The sequence below is a fragment of the Oratosquilla oratoria genome, chromosome 15 (assembly GCF_046742065.1).
Source record: "Oratosquilla oratoria isolate Oo_2021 chromosome 15, ASM4674206v1, whole genome shotgun sequence".
In the NCBI taxonomy this organism is placed as follows: domain Eukaryota; kingdom Metazoa; phylum Arthropoda; class Malacostraca; order Stomatopoda; family Squillidae; genus Oratosquilla; species Oratosquilla oratoria.
In genome coordinates this window covers 24,834,167-24,855,119 of record NC_134791.1, presented here as the reverse complement: position 1 = coordinate 24,855,119, position 20,953 = coordinate 24,834,167, and the positions used below count along the sequence as shown (strand labels likewise).

General features: G+C 39.8%; 1 protein-coding gene across 3 annotated transcripts in view; it reads left to right on the top strand.

Annotated features, from left to right (window-relative positions):
* Window positions 1-20,953, top strand: part of LOC143033019 (uncharacterized) — a 787,267-nt gene that overhangs the window by 595,196 nt on the left and 171,118 nt on the right. The gene's annotated exons all lie outside the window — the stretch shown is intronic.

The window sequence follows — 20,953 nt, the reverse complement described above, 5'->3', positions numbered from 1 at the left end:
CAAGCGGGAAGTTCTCATTTGTTGCGTGACTGAAGCCATTTGAGGTAAGATATGTGAAAGAAGTTAAATTCTTTTAATTAATGAGAATAGCGCCTCTGGAGGCGTTATCACTGATTATGACAGCGTCTGGGATCAGTAAAACTACTGTGATTAGTGTAAGAGGCGTAATTGAAGCGCTGGTAGCGAAATTAAATGTAATTATTCCTAAGTGGTGCATATCACGATGTATGTAATTATTTCAAGGGCACTGGTGCCGTTTAACGTTGAATTTCAGTTGTATTACTAATGTTAATAGCATTACTAGAAGTATAGAAGATCTAGTACTGGTGTTACTAGCAATAGACGTACTAGTAACAATAGTGGAATCTGCAGAATCGTTAATAATAATCGAATAAGAAACAACAATATTTAATAAATTTAGCAAAAAGATAATGAGTACATGTTAATGTAAAAAATAGAGACAGGTCAGGACGAGACACAAAGAAATTTATAATAATTACTGATAATGATGCAATGTCTCTGAACACAAAGAAAAAACGTGACAGTTTGATAATAAATTTATAGTAACGTTTATACGTCAAAGCCCATAAAATATTTCGTTCACTTTTGCTAAAGAAAAAATATTAATAATTAGCATAAAGAGACTCGCATCATCATTTCTCTCCCACGAAGAGGGAAGTGAGAAACCCCGTGAGTTGCAATAAGCCGCTGGGATTTTTAGGCCGTTGTTTGGGTCGCCTCCCCGTCTGGCCAGGACAGTTGGAAATCAACGCAAGAAGCACGCAGCAAGTCCCGGAAATAGAACTCGCGACCACATGCTCATGAGTTCGACACGGTATCCACTGAACTAATAAAAGAATATAATAAAAAATAAGAAATAATAAAAATCAAGTAGCATAAGGAGACACAACAGTTTCGATTCTACCTGAGGACGCCTGTCAAAAAAACTTTTATTCTTTCACAGATTTCTCGTGATCCAAAACGACTTCGATTAGATTATCGTAATCATTACAAGTTGGTTCGTATGGGTAATTGTAGCCTAATTAGGAAAAAGGGAAATAAAACTAATGTTAATGTAGTTTAGTAGTATGATCGATTAATCTCTAGGTTACAGAAACAGTGACCTACAGGATGAAGAATAAGAATACAAAAGTCATAGTGTACTTTAAGAAATGTATGTATGTATGTGTGCATGTATGTAATGTATTTATTTAATATATGTAATGTTTGTAATGTACGAACGATAGTAAACCCGCACAAGAAAAAGGGAAAAGCCTAAGAAGACCAAATCAAAGGAAGCTATAAAACTGATTCATTCACTCGTAATCCTATAACGCCTTTGTGGGGTCGAATCCTCCCCACGCAGACTCTGCGGTGGTGAAAGCCACAGTACCCGTATGTTGAACACAGTGATGTTGAACACCGGCGAGGAATTTCCCAGGGGAGGTCCTCTCCCGTCAGCCCTCTGGGGACGTCGTGGGGCGTGGCATTCGCGAAGAAATCGCGAAGAAATCGCGAAGAATCTCAAGGAGAGCGAGCAAGAAGTCTGGCGGAGAGGTCATCGATTATGCGAGGATGAGGTGGTGGCCGAACGAAATTTCAATAATGGTGACAGCTTTGCAAGAATATCTAATCAAGTTTGGCGTTGGTCACGATTCTAAATAGTTCTTTGAAAGCGGAACTAAGACTTGTCGGTAAATGTTTTCATACTAGGCTATTGATATATTTGTATTAATCAGTAGATATGGGAACATGAATTCCATCCAGAAAATTTATTAATAGAAATTAGTATACTAAATAGCTCTTTGAAAGCGGAATTAACACTTGTCGGTAAATATTTCATAATAGGCTATTGATATATCTGTATTGATAAATAGATATGGGAATATAAATTCCATGCAGAAAACCTATTAATAAAATTTAGTATATACATGCTATTTTTTAACGTTCATGCGCTATCCGCTATAAGAGGTGCCTAGGCATGATAGCCTTTGCCAAAACTCGAAGCTTCAAGATCTTTGGTCCAACTGACATCACGTGCTGATTTTAACAGATCTCGAACGCCTACGTCTCGCTTCTGGCCTCCAGACATGACGCTCCGGCTCGCTCGACCACACACAACCACACAGAGCACTTTTAATCCTTTTCGCCAGCCCTGGTGATCACTTTCTACCATTAGAAAGAAGAATTCTATTAACCTTTTGTTAATTATAGGTACGAAAAATATTGGTAGGTTTTGTAGATAAGCTGATAAGCCAAATACACTTGACTAGAACATGAGGTAAAACTCTTGCTGGGTAAATGGCATTCACCAGAGCTGGCGGAAGGTTTGAAAGGCGTTATCTCACTGGGCTATTTTTCCTTCAACTACTGGAGCAGATTTCCAACCCGGAGCTTTCGGGAACGAATCTGATGTGCTGAAGGAAAATAATTTCCCTCCAGCATATCAAAGGACATTGTATGTAATTTGTTGACTTAACAAAAAATAGTTTGCCATCTCTCTCTCTCTCTCTCTCTCTCTCTCTCTCTCTCTCTCTCTCTCTCTCTCACACACACACACACACACACACACACACACACACACACACACACACACACACACACACACACACACACACACTCAAACTAAGATGCTCCCATTTGTTCTGGGTGAAACAGTGAAGTGAAAATAGAGATTTCCCACAATCCAAACACTCTGCAATAGTTGTGACACACACACAAGCCAACTTTTACAATTTACATTAACAAATCACTCCGACAAAAGACCTTTTAGTCCATAATGAAGTCGGAGGTAGTAAATAGTAATAATAATTATTATATAATAAATAAATATATAGATAACACATTAAATGGAAACCAAAAGAAACGGTAAAAGTGTCCGTCACTAGTGGTTGTGTGAGATCTTCTCTCGGTGTTAGAATCAATTAGAAGCAAAATACATGGCTACTCTAATCTTCATTTCTAAAATGTATACAGTATGTTATACCCTCACAAGTAGTAATCCCACCGTTCTCATAAATTACGACTAATTATGGCTTGGAAGCTTTCAGACGGTCATTGAGAAGAAATCTTGCACGTATGAAATATCAAATGGCATTTATTAAACAACATTAGCGTTTCTTTTTATTTCACTTTAAATGGACTTCCCTTCCAGCGGAGCCATAAGCTGGATTCATTTTTCTTCATTACCACGCAAGAGAAATGCTAAACATCGGAGCAGTGTTTGGTGTTTATTATATAGATGAAAGTAGTATTTCCCGTGCTAGTTTAATCCCATTGCTTGTTTGACCTATATTTTTTTATCTTTTTTTTTGTATCTAATGCCAGGCGATTTTATTCAGGCAAGAGGGTGAGTTCAAGACAAACATGGTTCTTGATCAAATGTAACTCACTATCGGAGAAACTAAGACCAGAAGATCAGGGATATATTTCGAGCACTAACAGTGATCCTCTTCAGCAGATAAGAACAATCACTGGAGAACAAGAATATATATAGAATAAGGAGGTACATAGCATGGGTCTCTCTCCTTCCTTCCTTCAATGTACCTCTTTGTTTTGTGTATATTCTTGTTCTCTTACTGAACCTATCTGCTGAAGAGGACCAGATTTTCTCACCTTTCTCACGCAACGCCGGTTAGGGCCCAGTCACACCAAGCTTACGACCTGTTTCCGACCACCGGCGACCAGGCTGATTTGTGTTGTTCCTCTGTTTATCAAAATAATTCAAGACAATGCAATTGGAATGAATCTCCCCCTCCTCCCCGTCATGAAGATGAATATGAAATAGCCAGCTGGCGTTAACCACGAGAGAAACAAAAGTGCCACCGTCCAAGGTGGTCGGAAACAGGTCGTAAGCTTGGTGTGACGGGGGCTTAAGAGCAGGGGATCCCAAACTGGGGGAAATTTCCCCCTGGGGGGAAATTTGAACCTACCAGGGGGGAAATAATTACACTACCTACTAACTAAAAAAAATCTCAGATGAATTTTCTCATGTCTGAGAGAGAGAGAGAGAGAATGCCTGTCTATCAGTATATATGTACATTTGAAAGATAAATTAGTAAATAATCACAGTGTTTTTTAACTACTCTTTCCCTCATACACATGAAGGGGGAAATCTGGATGGTTGAACTGGGTGCAGGGGGGAAATGACAGAAAAAAGTTTGGGAACCACTGCTTTAGAGTATGCCTTGTCAGTCTCCGACCTCGATAAACCTTGTCCAATCCACTCTGTCTTGGCACAACCCTTACGTCTCCTTAACCGTAGCACCCCTATTCTGCTGCAGCCTTCATGCCATCTATCTATCTACACCTTCGTCGACCAACTGGACGCCTACCACGTGGATTCCACTTTATATGAATATTAATTGGTCTCTGCTCATCCAACCTGTTAACATGTCCATACCAACAGAGTTAGTGGTCGAAATATACGGACACCTCTATACTTCTGCTCTTACTTTCTCCGATAATAGGTTATCGTCTAATGTTACTCATGCGTTAATATATTACTGTACTCTAGTATATCTGTATATATGAAATATATCACTAGACGCCTGGTTGGCATGACAACCAAGAACGCCAAACTCCCGACATCTGACATCGTCAGAAACCAGTCCAAGGCGAGAGCTGTCGTGTCTATCAGATGTGTAGTTATTAAGAGACACGTAAAATTAACATATCTGAGTGTGAAGTAACTACATAGTTTAATTATTTTCTATGTATCAAGATCAATGGTTACACCTGTTCTTGGTCCGGGTTCTCCTTGAGACAAAGAAGATTGTTTGGTATTCGACACAGACCAAAAAAAAAAAAGAAGAAAAAAAAAAGGTCATCACATTCAACGAAAGGGATTCAAATAGATATATCGATTAAAGCTACCTACGATCTAAGACTTGAAAAACTAAATTTCAGTATCCTTCTTCACACCCCTCCCTTCTTCCATATCTTCTTTCATTCCTCTCTCATCCCTCCTTTCCTTTCTCCTCTTCTCCCTCCTTTCCTTTCTCCTCTTCTCCCTCCTTTCCTTTCTCCTCTTCTCCCTTCCTCCTCCTCTCCTTTGTACTTTCACTCTTCCTTTTACCTACCTCTCCCCTTCCCTATTCCCCTTCCTCATCCTTCCTCCCTCCTCTCCCTCATACCTCCCTCCTCTCCCTCCCTCATACCTGCCTCCTCTCCTTCCCTCATACCTCCCTCCTCTCCCTCCCTCATACCTCCCTCCTCTCCCTCATACCCCCTCCTCTCCTCTCCCTCATACCTGCCTCCTCTCCCTCCCTCATACCTCCCTCCTCTCCCTCCCTCATACCTCCCTCCGCTCCCTCCCTCATACCTCCCTCCTCTCCCTTCCTCATACCTCCCTCCTCTCCCTTCCTCATACTTCCCTCCTCTCCCTCCCTCATACCTCCCTTCTCTCCCTCCCTCCTCTTCCTCCCTCATCTCCCTCTCTCATACCTCCCTCCTCTCCTTCCCTCCTCTCTCTCCCTCATACCTCCCTCCTCTCCCTCCCTCATACCTCCTTCCTCTCCCTCCCTCATACTTCCCTCCTTCCCTCCCTCGCTGCCTTCATTCCTCTCTTCCCCCTCCTTCCAGCCTCAACCTTACCATAACCGCAACCACAACAGTAAACACGGCTATAACCACTATTACTACGACCGTAACCTTAACCACAACCACAGGCCATTATGAACCAGTCACCACCACTACAGACACCACCACATCTACCACAAACACTACCATCACTACCAACACCGTTTCCGTGTTGGACTGACATGTTAGGTGGGTTAATGAGGCCAATCAAAGTTCCATATACAACACTTGTTCATTGTGCATTCGTACAAGAACCGTGAGGTCTTGGCGTGACGTGTAAAACACGCCCATATTCCCGCCAAAGGGCTTCGATGGTTACACTGTATAGATAGCAGTGTCCAACACTATGGACCTTTGACACTCAGTATTGCATCAGCCCAGGCTTTATCACAATGGGCTTCCACGGGCTTCAACAGCGTCAGCCGTTAAGTTCGTTTGGGTAAAAACGACTTCGGTTACAATATTTTATTTTTTAAATGTTCAAATATGAAATTATTGTTCCCTCGTATATAACAAAACTGAATGGTGAACTAGGGGATTGTAAACCTATATAAATGTTAGGAACACTGTTGAAATGTCCTTAGAGAGAAATCTAGATTTTTGTAAGCGAAGTCATATTCTAGTTATTCGAATGCAGGTTGGAGATAGGATGTTGAAGGAAAAATTACCCAGTGTGATAACCCCGTTAAACCTTCGATACTCAGTATTGCATCAGTACTATGTATCAAAGCACTTGATCATGTATTGCCTATTCAGTATATGAACGTTCTGTCTGTGTGTGAGATGGGTTATGAATTTCGTGATATGAATATAATCCAAAATGCAAAGATACACTACTCCCACCGTCACCCCCACAGCAGCCGTTTTCACCATTTTTAGCACCATTGCCACCAGCACCGCCATCTTATTTAACACCAATATCACCCCCCAGAATTACCATAATATTATTACAACAACCAACAGCGCTTTTGCTAACACCCTACCATCATTATTAGAGTCACACAATATTCTAAACAATAAGTTTAACTCGATGATAAAAAAACTGGATATCTAACCATTGTTCGATCTTCACTTATCCATCTGGCCACCATTTCCTCCAATCTCCGTACTCTCTCTCTCTCTCTCTCCCCCTCCGCTTCCTCCTTGTTCTTCTTCCCCTGTCAGCACTGATAGATGCCCACCATTACCGCGAATGCAAGCAATATTGTAAAGCCTCGTATGAATCAACAAAATTGTGGGTTTTCAAGCATTCATCAATTACTACGGACAACACTGTCGTAAAGGTGTCAGTGTTGCTGTAGCTGACATCTGTGTTGTTAACTCTGACACCTATATTGTTCTGACTAATCCTCCTGTTAGCAGTGCTGATAGTTCTGAACGTATGTATCTTTAGACATACTTAACAAGGGTATAGATACAGTCGACGCCCCTATTGCAGAGGCTAAGACGTGTTGGAATGTGTGATGCGTGTGTTACTATGGCTGATTAGCAATTATAATGAGGTAGCAGACACTTTAGTCGATATGACTGACGTCAGTGACGTTGTGGCTGACAGCTGTGCAGTCATGGCTGACATTTAGATTATGATATCCATCAGGAAGCAACACCTTGTTCCAGCTAACAAGATCTGACTGGGTGCCACCCCTTGGTTGAATAAAGTAGAGGGGCCTTAGGGAGGATAGAGTCTGTGAATTATGCCACGGGAATGAAAGGATGACCAAGGGTAGGCGTAGGTCTTTCGATCCATGATTTTGCCTCCTCAGTCGAATAAAATCGGGTAACATTAACCAGAGGAATATGTAAAAGGTTAGGTTTGGTTAGTTTTGGTATGGCTTGGCTTGACTTGGTTAGCTTTGGTCTGGTTTGGTTAGTTTTGGTGTGGTTTGGTTTGGTTTGGCTAGGTTTGGTTTGGCTTGGCTAGGTTTGGTGTGGTTTGGCTTGGCTACGTTTGGTTTGGTGTGGTTTGGTTTGGTTTGGTGTGGTTTGGCTAGGTTTGGTTTGGTTTGGTGTGGTTTGGCTAGGTTTGGTTTGGTTTGGTTAGATTTGGCTAGGTTTGGTTTGGCTTGGTTAGGTTTGGTTTGGTGTGGTTTGTACTAGGTTTGATTAGGTTAGATTAGGTTAGGTTAGATTAAGTTAGGTAAGGTGTTAAGAAGAGGGAAGAGGTAACAAAGTTGGTTGTTTGAGAAAACGGACATAGTCTTCTGGTGATAAACTCAGCAAGTAAATAAGAAAAGGTTCAATAACCTAGAAGATAGAGAGAACCACATGAAACGTGCTGAAGGCTTCAGTGGCTGGAATCACGCGAGGGAACTAGATAATTCAAAAAAGGATGTGAGATGACGAGAGATAGAAGAGAACTAATTAAGAGAAGGGAGATTATTTCTCGTGCAAAGGGGGAGAGAAACCCGTAAACGTTCAATTTGAATAGATATTCGGGAAGAGCCTGATGATGACACGATTCGAAACGTTTCGAGTTAAGACAAACGTTTGACCACCGGGTTGAGATTTGAGGCTGTGAGGAGATTGTGTTTACGTTTGTTAAGTTTATATAATAAAGCTCGATTAAAACTGTGTACAATCAGTGCTGGGATTGAGCTTATGGAGATGATCAAAAATAACTAAACCTTATGGTGCCTGAACGGTAATTAAGATTTTCCAATTTGATTACAATGGCTCACTGAATCTCTCTCTTTTCTTGTCTTTTCTTTTCTCCGTCTCTCTTCCCTCTTTCTTCTCTTTCACTCCCTCTCTCTCTTCCTCTCCCTCCCCCTCCTCTCTCTCTCCCTCTCTCTTTATCTTTCTTTATCTCTCTCTTTCTCCTCTTCTCTCTCTCCCTCTCCCTCCCCCTCTCTCTCTTTCCCTCTCTCTTTATCTTTCTTTATTTCTGTCTTTATCTTTCTCTCTTTAACTTTCTCTCTCTCCCTCTCTCTCTTTTCCTCTCTCTTTATCTTCCTTTACTTCTGCCTCTATCTTTCTCTCTTTAACTCTCTTTCTCTCTCTCTCCTCTCTGTCTGTCTGTCTGTCTCTTTTCAATTACTCGATTTTATTTTTATTTCTTCAAAAAAGTGCACTGAGACGCCACGCAAGGCGGGACCCACCCCTTAATTGAATCAAATTAACCGACATTTGCCTAAAAAAAAAACAATCATTTTACGACAATTTCCGGAAAAGGTTAAACCAAAACTGGTAAACCACGCATTGCCATTAAGTTTAGGGGGGTGGGAGGAAATCTCATCTCGTGTAGGCGGGCTTGTCTTTAGCTGCCTGACTGTCTTAATGAAGGTTATTATCATAATCATCACCACGACCAGCCTCGAATCACTCTTATCACCGCTTCCATCATCCTTCTAAGACTCGAGACACGCACTCTCACACGCCTAGGCGGGGTACACACGAACAGGCATAAGAAATTTGGAGTCACATGAACATCATCATAAGGGCCTGCGAACATGCGAACCACGAGAAAGCGATCATAGAGCACGCAGCCTCCCATGGAATGAATGTCCATATGCGTTCACAGTTGAACAAAAATTGTAAAACACGCATATCCAAATACATGCACGTAGGCATATGTACACACACAGAGTGCTAAAACTATACATGATTCTAAGAATAAACTGGATGCGGAAAGATACAAAAGTGGGTCACTACGAGCATAGCTCTCTTCCCGCAAAATGCAACTAGGTAAAACAACTAGGTAAGTACACACACACACACACACACACACAATTTAAGAACAAATTAGATGTTGCGAAATACAAAGACGGGACACCACGAGCATAGCTCCCCTTCCCGTAGAATACAACTAGGTAAATACACACACACAAACACACACACACACACACACAATTTAAGAACGAACTAGATGTTGCGATATACAAAGACGGGACACCACGAGCATAGCTCCCCTCCCCTTAGAATACAACTAGGTAAATACACACACACACACACACATACACACACACACACACACTCAACAAACCAAAATGAAGCCCAGGTCATGGCTTGAAAAAGCATCATAACATCGAATCCCTTCATTGCCTCCCCTGGGAGAGATGGTACATAACGCGTGTGTGACGTTTGTGTGACGTGTGTTTGATGAAAGCATTGCTCATCAAATAATCCACACGAATAACGAAGCTCACATCCTGAGACTAATAGCCGTAGATCAATGGTCTGGCACATGATCCATAAGAGGGACAAAATCTGCACCCGTATATAGATATATCCGGATAAAAATACAACCGATTAGATTAGATTCAAATAAATCATCCGATTAAAAAAAAAACACTAATATTTGATTATATTTACAGATAAATCTAGGGTTGCGGGTAGACCCTAACTACCACCTATTTGGGGTTCCAACAACCCTACAATTTGCGAGAAACTCCTTCAAACAGGGGACGAACACGCTGACGTGTAATTGGAGCGGGGGAAGACCGAATTGATTACCAAGGAAGCAAAGCACACTGGGGTCGTCATGCAAGGGGATCTTCCATCTCCATCTCTTTCCCTTATCTTCGAGGCATCCAGCTTGGATCCCCGAGCACATTCATCAGGTATGACTGAGCCGGCACGAGCAGTAACAGTACGTTTACAGAAAAAGAAAAACGGAGGGGGGGGGAATGAGAATGAAACAATGGCTGGAAGAAATTTCGGTTCTGTAGGAAAACGACGGAGTTTGAAAAAAAAAATATATATATAAATACATGTATATATATATATATATATATATATATATATATATATATATATATATATATACATATATATATATACATACATACAGATACATATATACATATGTATATTGCAGTAATTTGCAGACACGTGAAAATAATTTGCAGGAAAAAAACACTGGGAAATAAGAAACTTAATCCGGACGTTTTCGTCTTTTTAAAGACATTATCAAGTAATAAATAGACGAAAACGTTCGGACTAAGTTTCTTATTTCCCAGTGTTTTTTCTGCAATATATATATATATATATATATTTTTATATATATATATATATGTGTGTGTGTGTGTGTGTGTGTGTGTGTGTGTGTGTGTGTGTGTGTGTGTGTGTGTGTGTGTGTGTGCAGAAAAAACCACTGGGAAATAAGAAGCTTAGTCCGAACGTTTTCGTCTATTTAAGACATTATCAAGGAATACACAGTTACAGAGACAAAGGTGGATATATATACATAAAGTAGAAGACAAGCTAGGAACATGGGAAGGACACAAGATGCTTCACAATCAGGTAGAGCCGATGTTTACATATACGGACGTTTGGTCCAATACTTAGTAGACACATCTCATAAAATGGCTTACAAAACTTTCCATAACACCTCACACGTAAGAAAAGTATTTGACAAAAAGAACCTTTTGGTTCTTCCTTACAGTGAGAAATTAGTTGGTCTGCCTAATATTCTCAAACAATTCAACATCAACTTGGTTTTCAAAAATAATAATACTATAAAAAGTAAGCTCATTAAAAATTCACCTGAAGTAAATAAGGGTTGTGTTTACTCTATTCCATGCCTTAAATGTAACAAATTTTATATCGGCCAAACTGGTAAAGACTTAAAAACTAGGATAAATCAGCATAAATATAGTGTAAGGAGTGGGCAAAGTTCCAGTGGCCTTTTTGTCCATGTAAGAGACCACAATCATCCTATTGACTGGGATAATTCTAATGTAATAATTTCTTGTAGATCCTTATTAGAAAGAAACATTATTGAATCCAGTCATATTAAACAAACCTTTGACCATAATATCAATTTAAGTTTAGGATTATTTAAGCTTGATGATTTTGTTATTGATAAAATTGTAAGAACTTCTCCAAGTGCTACTAAGCCGGGGTGACGTTACGTCATTGACCAAACGTCCGTGTATGTAAACATCGGCTCTACCTGATTGTGAAGCATCTTGTGTGTCCTTCCCATGTTCCTAGCTTGTCTTCTACTTTATGTATATATATCCACCTTTGTCTCTGTAACTGTGTATTCCTTGATAATGTCTTAAATAGACGAAAACGTTCGGACTAAGCTTCTTATTTCCCAGTGTTTTTTCTGCATATTATTTTCACGTGTGCCTTGTGAATTACTGCAAATATACATATATATATATATATGTATATATATATATATATATATATATACATATGTATATATATATATATATATATATATATATATATATATTATTTATTAAAAAAAATAAACGCTTTGTATGGTAAAATGTATCTAGTCTCGTTGAAATGGGGCTAGTTTAGTAGACACTTGTGCTAACGACTTGTAATCTTCTTCTCTCTTTTCCCAATATCGACAGAAATTTGGTAAATTTTCCTGTAAATTATCCTAGTATCAACATTTACTTGCCGGGTAAGTTAACTTGCAACTAGCACTAGCGGCTACTAAACTAGCCCAGGGACAATGAAGTTTAAGGCAGAACAAGTGATTTGCTGAATGCTTATCTTCTTTTAGAAACTTAGAAGTATTTTCGTAAGAATGTAGTCTGCGTTGTATAACGCGACATTAATTCGATTTCGTTTCTTAATTTATATGGACAAACACCTTGGAAATTCTTAAGTGATTTATAAGTAATTCAAAATATTTTGATAATCAAATTCCTTCAAAACAAAAATATCTCTCATAGACATTACAGCAGTAAAATATTAGTGTACTTTTTGGAATCATATGGCCGATGTTGGACTGAAAGAATTTTTGATCGATTAAAACAGTTTCCAGGATGGAGTAAGACTATTACCTATAAATAATTAATTCCACATAATCCAGAACCAATTCCATAAAATCTGACAGTATTGAATAAGTAAAAAAGAATAAAATATAAACAAAACCAATCGTGGGTAAAGAATTGGAGGCAGATTACCTGCAAGAATTTCTTTAAAAAAATAAGTCCCAAAAATACTCTGATCACAAACAGAAAAGAAAGAGAACCAGAGACTCGACCCTCTTTTGGCTCTCCGGAGCGCCGAAGAATGACCCCGAAATAAGATCTCCATTGAACAAGCGCAGTCCCAGGATCGTATAGACTTCCCATTACATTTGCATAGCTCGACTAAGACTAAGGAGTATTTACATATGTGGGTATTTATGTCTTTGTGGTCAGCTTGGCTCGTTACTAACGAGGAAAGTGTTCAGAAGGCATAGAGGAGGTTGCTGGGGGAAGTAGGAACACTGAAATATGATAGGGTTGGTTGGAGGAAAGGAAAGGAAACAAAGGGTGAATTAGACATGTTTAGAAACCAAGAGAGGAGGGAGGGAGGTAACAAGGGAGGCAGGAAGGGAGAGGAGGAGGGAGGAAAGGGAAAAGAAGGAGAGAGGGAAAAGGAGGGAGAGGAAAGAGAAAAGAAGACGGAGAGAGAGGGAGAGGGACTAAGAGAGACGGAAAGAGGGAAAGGGGGAGGAAGGAAGGAGAGAGTATGAGGGAGAGGAAAAAGAAAGACGGAAAGGGAAAGGGACGGAGAGAGACGGGGAAGAGAGTAAAACAGGTGGAATAAAATGACAAGTAAAGATAATTACGGAAGTTGAAGTGAAAAAGTATAAAGGAAAAGGAAGAGGAAAAAATGAATAAAAAAAGAATTAGAGGATAAGGAAAAAATTTGAAATTTTATTTGAGTATTTGAGTAATTCACCAATTGCTTTTGCACTCGACCACAGTTTGTTGTAGAAAATGGATTCTAAATTGCTTTTGTGAAGAAGGTAGGTGTACAATATCGTGAGAAATTACTTTTTGTAATACTTTTATTGTATTATCTATTTATCATTTTTCATTATTTCATTTTATTCTATTCTATATCACTTTATTTCATTCTGTTCTTTTCTATACATTTTTTTCATTATTTGTATATCTATTTATCTATTTATTTTACTTATTGACTTGTCTATTTTACTTATTCCTATAATTATTGTGACTTTAATTCATTCATGTGTTTAGAAATCAGTTTATTTTAATTTCTACTTTGTTTTATTTTATTTTGATTTATTTGTATTTTTGAAGGAATCGGGTGTAAAAATAAGGGAGAGAATGTCCGCCACGACTCTTGTTGTCTCGTCCGGGTCAGCATGCGTGAGGAGGAGATGTATTTATCTAATGATGACAGATGATCCTCACGGTTTCCATTATCCATTGGCATGTGAAATGCACATTCACGTCTGCGGTCCTTGAATATTTTTCCTTTTTTTTTTTTTTTTTTTTTTTCCCACAAGACAAATTATAATGCCCTCTTTGATGGTCTTCATCGCCATAGCCGAAAGGGCTGTGAACTCCTCCGTTCTGAAAGTCTAAGAGTTTGTATGTTTTGTTATATTCTTTAAGAAAATCCGTAAGTGTTATTTTTGAGATTTTTTTGACAGAACATCAGGTCACAAAGTAGAGGATTTTTTATATGCTTCTTTAGTTACCATATTATTCAAGAATATTCGTAAGAGTAATTTTTGAGACTTTTTTTTTTTCTAATACAACATCAGGTCACATTGAAGCGGATTTTCTGTTTTGCCTCTTTAGTTACCAAAAGCTACCAAAAGATATTTTTCCATTGTATCAAGAAAGCGGACAAATTACCCTTTCTCTCTCTACCATGTTCGCTGGTGTCGATCTCGAAAGTGTGCTGATCACGCATTTACTTGTTTATGGGTTCGAACCCTGTTATTACCTGCTCCAACAGTCCCTAAAACGCATAGGGCAAAGTTGACGGCTTCGGCCGCAGAGACGCGCCTCCTGACATAGGTTCATCTTTTTGTAAACCCGTGAAAAAAGAAATGAAATTTTGTTTTTACTATTTTTGGTATTTCTTTGTGCGTGTTGGAACGTTTTCGGGAACAAAGGCTTTCTCTCCTTCATGTGTTTGGTTACACGGTGTAATGCGGACTCGGCAGAGCCTTCTTGGTGTGATGCCTCGAGGACGCGACACCTGCACAACATAGAAGAACATTTGGATGCAATTAGTCCAGTGTAATGAGAAATGTATAATTGTCTGTAATGGCTGAACGAGACGCGAGCGCGCGCGCGCACACACTCGCACTCGATCGCACTCTTTCACACACACTCAAACATACACAGACACACACACGCGCGCGCGCGCGCACGCACACATTGTACATGCAAACACATACATACGCACACACACACATGCACACACACACACACACACACACACACACACACACACACACACACACACAGACACACACACACACACACACACACACACACACACACACACACACACACACAAAGACAGACACATACACACACACACACACACACACACACACACACACACACACACACACACACACACACACACACACACACACTGTACATACACACGCACTGTACATGCACACGCACCCACGCGCGCTCATTTACACGCACATAAACACCACACACGCACACAAACACCACACACGCACACAAACACCACACACGCACACAAACACCACACACGCACACAAACACCACACACGCACACAAACACCACACACGCACACACACACACACATACACACACACACACATACACACATACACACACACATACACACACATACACAGACACACACACACACACACAAACACACACACACTGTACATACACACGCACCCACACGCGCTCATTTACACGCACACAAACACCACGCACGAACACACACACACACATGCACACACACAGACACACGCACACACAGACACACACACATACACACACACACACACACAAACATATAAACACACACACACACACACATACATACACACGCGCGCGCGCACACACACACAGACACACACACACACACACACACACACACACACACACACACACACACACACACACACACACACAAACATACACACACTCACCCAGTGTGTGTGCTGTGTGTGTGTGTGTGTGTGTGTTGGTGGGTGGGTGAACACGCGCGTGTGTGTGTGTGGGCGAACACGCGTGTGTGTGTATGTTTATGAAAAATGTTCGTGAGTGAGTAATGTATTGAGTGGGACGGAGGGTCTGATACAGTGTGCATGGGAGACTTCTGTGGAGGTGATCAAGTAGAGTCCGGGATTACCCGAGGACCCCTTTCCCCGGACGTTTCTTATCCGGCCATCGCCAGGAAGTTCTTTGCCTCAGGTGCCTCCGGTGAGTTACCATGTGTGTGTGTGTGTGTGTTTTTTTTTTTTTTTTTTTTTTTTTTAATAGAATAAGGTCATCTTGCGTAATTTCAGGTTCTCGGGTTCCCGTTTAAGATGTACTTTAATGTTAAAGGAAGTTTTTTTTTATTGTTATTTTTTTCAATAATGCCGCATTTCATGTTTATACATGTGCAAAAGTATACACACATACATACATATTATTTATATATATGTATTATATAATTTTAACTTTATGTATATCAATCAACACACATTCACACACTCACGCAGATACATATACACACTCACACTCGCAATGCGTTAACACAAAACCAACAATGCCAACATAGTAAAGCTGAAATAAATAAAAAAAAAAATTAAAGAAATAAACGAAAGGACTGTAAGAGTAGTAATGCAACTGCGACTTGGTGGCTTGGACTTGTGTGACGTCATGAGTGACGCAATAGATCAAGAGACTCCCGTCGGTCCAGTTTCCTCCTACTCGTCACGCGGACGTGCACGTTTTTTTTTTTTAATCTTTGAGGTTCTCACGCTGCTGCTGGCGGCGAAATATCCGTACAGTACTTTGTGTTATTTTGTGTGTGTGTGCATGTCTTTGTGTGTATGTCTTTGTGTGTACGTGTGTGTGCATGTGTGTGTGTGTGTGTGAGAGAGAGATCATTTACTCACTTAATCGCGTTCAAATGGACGTCATTCATATAAGTATGAGTGAGTCTTTGTGTGTGTGTGTGTGTGTGTGTGTGTGTGTGTGTGTGATCATTTGCTCACTTGTTTAATCGCTATGGAATGGAAGCCACTCATTTAAGTGTGAGTGAGTATTACGTATTCACCCATAGATGAATGTACGTTAGCCTATGTATGGTTCATAGGAAGCGGTGACGATGGAGCCGCAAGATGGGTTCCGATAGGGACTGCGGCAGTGTTATTAGTTGCGGCAGAACGGTGTGGGTTTTTGCGGTCCCTCTGCGGCAGATAACATCGCGGAGCGCTAATGCTTCCAGGGGGAGGCGCATTAGACTCCCCTTCCTCCCTCCCACCCCCTCCCTCCATCCTCCACCCTCAATCCTCCATACTCCGTGAGGAGTCCCTCCACAACCCGCTTTGTTGACGCTTTACTCTTGCCCGTTTTTGAGATCTTTGTACCTTCAATTTTGTTTCTTTTGAATTTTTGAATGTCAATCCTTACCGGTTTTTTTTTTTTTTTTTTGGGGGGGGGAGCATTCTTTACTCAACCAATGCGCTCTTAAAACACTTTTTTTCTCACTTCCTTTTATATTCTTTGTTCTCTTTCATTCATGAAGTTGTTTATAACGCTTCCCGTTGGAATTTCATGTTCTTCCTCCTTCGTCTATTTGACTCAAGTTGACATCATCTTGAATTGTAATCTTTCTTGCTGCTTCTACTTTGTGGACACTTCATTCACCTGAGTCCTCAGCCCTCCTGTGATGTCTGAACCGCCGTCCCCTCTCTCACTCTCTCACCCTCTCAGCTCAGGAACCTCCTCTTTAAGTTTCTCTTTTCCTTCTCTTTCCGTTTTGTGACGCGGGACCATTTCCCTGGTGGCTACTTCTTCATTGGAGTGTTCTTTATCCCTCAAGTTTTTTTTTTTTCTGATTCATTTAGTTATTTGTTTATTCGATTTTACTTTTTACTTCTCAACATTTTAGTCCACTGCAGGGTGTCCTGTCGGCCGCCTTATCAAATCTACTTGTTTACAGCCACTTAGTGTGCTGCATCTCGACATTATTCTTGTCCCAGTACTAAACACATCTCTCTCCAGTTGACTTAGCCAGATTGTAAGATTTGTTTAAGACGAGTAAAAATGTCTGAGAGTAATCAAACTAAATTAAGAGATCTAGCCTTTTGGTATGAGAGATTAAGGTCTGTTCTTCACCTACTGGGCATGAGGAAGAATTTTCCTAACGTGAAGAAACTAACAGTGTTACAGTGTAAACTTACAAAGGGTCTTGATTAGCTTATCAATGAAGATATTATGTCATTAACTCGCCCTCTTCCTCAAATAGATTAACCATGCGTTTAGAGGTTCTTAGCTGCTGATAAAGGCGTCACCTGAACCCAATATGCTCGGATAGCTTATATATTAACTAATCTGTGGTAATTGGGTCTAGGAGACAGAAGAAAAACGGAACACAACGGATTTTTGGATTCCACAAGAACGATTTTGAGCTTCACTTCCTACCGCGTTGTAGGATTTTTTTTTAGATTTTATATTTAGTTATTTGTTTGTTTATTTATTTATTTTAGATTGGGTCATATCTGCTCTTTACAAAAAAAAAAGTAACCTTTGCTGGTATAAAAAAAAGTAACCTTTGCTTATGGTACTCGAATGATACTTAGATTCCTTAGGTGGATAATGAACGCAGGGCAATTAGCCTTTTCATCCAGATCTTCAGTCCTAATTGATCCTTGACTCAGGAGATAGTATTGCTTCATAGCTGAACTTCACTTCTTGTATGTCCCAGTACTTGCCTAGTCTCCTCTCAAAGCCTTGCGCACTTGGGACCTCTACAGTAGATGATTGGAGGTTCTATTCGGAGACTGAGAGCCCGAAGTAGGGACAAATAACATCTGGGAGTTATGTGGGGTTTTTTCTGTAGCTGGAGGAAGCAAAACCGTATGTGCTGCATCTTAGACCTCGGAGACATTCGTTGAATGTTTATTTTTTTTTTTTGTACTTTTTCCTTTTGTTTTTGTTCTTGTTCTCCATTTTTTGAGGTTCTTCGGAAATTGGTTCCTGGTCCTGTTCTGTAGTAGGAGGAAGTTAACTCGCATATACTACATCTTGATCCTTGGAGGGATTTGGCTGATTTTTTATCTATTTATACATTATTATTATTATTATTATTATTATATATATATATATATATAATATATATATATATATATATATATACATATATATATATATATATATATATATATATATATTTTTTTTTTTTTTTTTTTTTTTTTTTGCAATTGGTCTGTGGTCCTCTTCAGTAGTAGGAAGAAGTAACCTCGTATATACTGCATCTTTGATTTCGGAGGAGGAGTTTCTTGAATGTTTATTCTTCTTTATTTTTTTCGGGTTCTTCGTTTCCCACCACGATGGGAGGAGGTCGCCACTTGGACTTTATCTCCTCTTTGTTATCCAGAAGGGCTGTCGAAGTCAAACGAGTTTATCTCTCGCTCTTTGTTTCTCTATCTCCGCATCCGATGTCTTCCTTCAGGGTTATCTCTGACCATTTCGCTTTTCCCACACTAGTTTTCCGTTTGTCTTATCGCCAGGGGTCTCTTATCATAACATATCTCGCTTGTTATCTAATCACAAGGTAAAGGTGCGGAACCTCCTTAAGATTTTTTTCATCTGTTTCTAATCAGATCCAGATTCTGGCGGTGTGTTACAGTTATTGTTATTCAGTCCAAAGTTTCTTGTTTTCTTGTTGTCAGCACTGAAACTGCTAAAGCGTGTTTTCCTCGCCTAAGTGAAATTAAATGGTGGTAGAAAATAAACGATAAAATTCTATAAAACATAAAAAAATAAAATTGAATAAAAAGTAGTCGACGTATGGGGATGATGATTATTTTAAACGATGGAACTGTATCAAACAAAAGCAATATTATGATAACAGTAGTGACAATAGTCATCATCATCATCATCATCATCATCATCATCATCATCATCATCATCATCATCATCGGAATGAGATAATTGTAATCCTTTCACAGAGTAGAGGATTCCCACTGTTAAATGAAATCGCTTGAGTGCAGCAAGAACAAAACTCTAAAGTCATAAAACATAACGAAACAGGACTGTCTCGATATTTGTTTCATTCTCAGGGTTAATCAACAGCTGAAGAAACTCACTTGCTGTTAGGAAGAAGTACATCTCAGGAGGATGTTATTAACTTGAAGGGGCGTCGCCATGAATAATTTCCTAATATGTATATATTCATATATATATATATATATATATATATATATATATATATATATATATATATATATATATATATATGTTGCTACCGAGTGTACCAGAAACTTTTATTCACCAGGCTAGAGAACCGGCTCTTCTTATACCGAAAGTTGCTTAGGCCCGTGTTCGACGATTATCAACTGATTAGAATACTCAGGTGCCTGTTGCTACCAAGGAATCTGTACAACTCACCGTTACAAAAGGAGGAGTCAACAGTCTTGACTGAACTTACTATTAACTCGATCAAAAAAAAAAAAAAAAAAAAAAAAAAAATATTAAGAGACACCAACTCGAAATAACGTACATTCCTCTGACATGTCCACCTTCTTCAATTGCTTTTTCAATTACCATTCTACTTTTTTCTTTCCCCACTCCAAGCACTACTTAATTAACCACTGATAATTCATTACATTCTTCCAGCTACTAGATTGCCACTTTTTGCACCACTACCAAGCCGACCCACTTCCAGCTTAGTTCTTGAAGTGTACTTTCTAGATCTTAATCTAGGATGTCATCACTGTAGATCACATGGTCTCCAGCCACCTCCATCTCCTGTACCCGTCCTGTGACATCGTTATTTGCACTATCTGAAATGTGTAGGTGGTTGGATTGGTGTGTGTGTATGTGTGTGTGTATATATATATATATGTGTGTGTGTGTGTGTGATTCACCATGGTCTTGGATCACATGATGGAGTCGTGATCGACAGCTATTACCCTCTCGGATGAGAGTTCAGAGCTCAAATATGACCGATCTATGGGTAATGCTTCTTACACACACACACACACACACACACACACACACACACACACACACACACACACACACACACATACATATCTCCCCACCCACGAGAGTTGAAGTGCCGGCTCGTAGCTCAATTATACTGATATTATTTAAGCCCTGAGCGGGAATCGAACTCGGACCACCGGAGCAGCAGTTGCGAACGCTACCACTGCGCCATCGAGCCGAGTGTGTGTGTGTGAGTGAGTGAGTGAGTGAGTGAGTGATTCACTACAGTATTGGATCACGTGTTGAACTTGTAATCGACAACTAGTACCTTCCTGGATTAGAGCACACATTTATGTGGCCCGGTCTATGGGTAATGCTGTGATCTTACACACACACACACACACACACACACACACACACACACACACACACACACACACACACACACACACACACACACACACATACATACATACATATCCATTCATCCATCCATCCACCCAGCCCCGAG